Source organism: Arachis ipaensis, chromosome B9 (genome assembly GCF_059453495.1).
Source record: "Arachis ipaensis isolate K30076 ecotype BB chromosome B9, ASM5945349v1, whole genome shotgun sequence".
Lineage (NCBI taxonomy): Eukaryota > Viridiplantae > Streptophyta > Magnoliopsida > Fabales > Fabaceae > Arachis > Arachis ipaensis.
The window spans coordinates 70634252-70635478 of record NC_142444.1 but is presented as its reverse complement, the minus strand read 5'-3'; the positions used below and the strand labels follow the sequence as shown (position 1 = coordinate 70635478).

Below are 1227 nucleotides of genomic sequence, written 5' to 3'. Positions count from 1 at the left end.
ACGTCCATTGAGGTCTTCTTCAGTAGAAATCACTGCCTTTCCCTCCTCTATGCATTCGGCAATGTGGGACGTGTTTATAGCCTTACACTCTCTCCTGGGATTCTCTTCTGTATTGCTTAGGAGAGCATTAGGGGGAGTTTAGTAATTTTCTTGCTCAGCTGACCCACCTGCGCCTCCAAATTTCTAATGGAGGACCTTGTTTTAGTCATGAAACTTAGTGTGATTTTAGATAGATCAGAGACTATGGCTACTAAGCTAGAGAGACTCTGCTCAGAATTTTCTGTCTGTTGCTGAGAAGATGATAGAAAAGGTTTGCTATTGCTAAACCTATTTCTTCCACCACTATTGTTGTTGAAGCCTTGTTGAGGCTTCTATTGGTCCTTCCATGAGAGATTTAGATGATTTCTCCATGAAAGATTATAGGTGTTTTCATAGGGTTCTCCCATGTAATTCACCTCCGCCATTGTAGGATTCTCAGGATCATAAGCTTCTTCTTCAGAGGAAGCCTCCTTAGTACTGCCTCATGCAGCTTGCATATTAGACTAACTCTGAGAAATCATATTGACTTGCTGAGTCAATATTTTGTTCTGAGCCAATATGGCATTCAGAGTATCAATCTCAAGAACTCCTTTCTTCTGAGTTGTCCCATTGTTCACAGGATTTCTTTCAGAAGTGTACATGAATTGGTTATTTGCAACCATTTCAATGAGTTTCTGGGTTTCTTCAGGCGTCTTCTTCAGATGAAGAGATCCACCAGCAGGGTTGTCCAATGACATCTTGGACAGTTCAGACAGACCATCATAGAATATACATATGATGCTCGATTCTGAAAGCATGCTAGAAGGACACCTTCTGATCAATTGCTTGTATCTTTCCCAAGCTTCATAGAGGGATTCGCCTTCCTTCTGTCTGAAGGTTTTCACTTTCACTCTAAGCTTACTCAATTTTTGAGGTGGAAAGAACTTTGCCAAGAAGGCATTGACCAGCTTTTTCCAAGAGTTCAGAATTTCTTTAGGTTGTGAGTCCAACCATGTCCTAGCTCTGTCTCTTACTGCAAAGGGGAAAAGCATAAGTCTGTAGACCTCAGGGTCAACCCTATTGGTCTTGACAGTGTCACAGATTTGCAAGAATTCAGCTAGAAACTGATGAGGATTTCCATGATACTTGTAATTCTGCTGCATCAGAGAAACTAATTGAGGCTTAAGCTCAAAGTTGTTTTCTCCAATT

General features: G+C 41.1%; 1 non-coding gene across 1 annotated transcript; it reads left to right on the top strand.

Moving 5' to 3' along the window:
- Positions 1–834: 834 nt before the first annotated feature.
- LOC148544999 (small nucleolar RNA R71) lies at positions 835–938 on the top strand. The gene has a single exon (XR_015901551.1). It is a non-coding gene; the product is annotated as a small nucleolar RNA R71 (small nucleolar RNA).
- The last annotated feature ends 289 nt before the right edge of the window (positions 939–1227 follow it).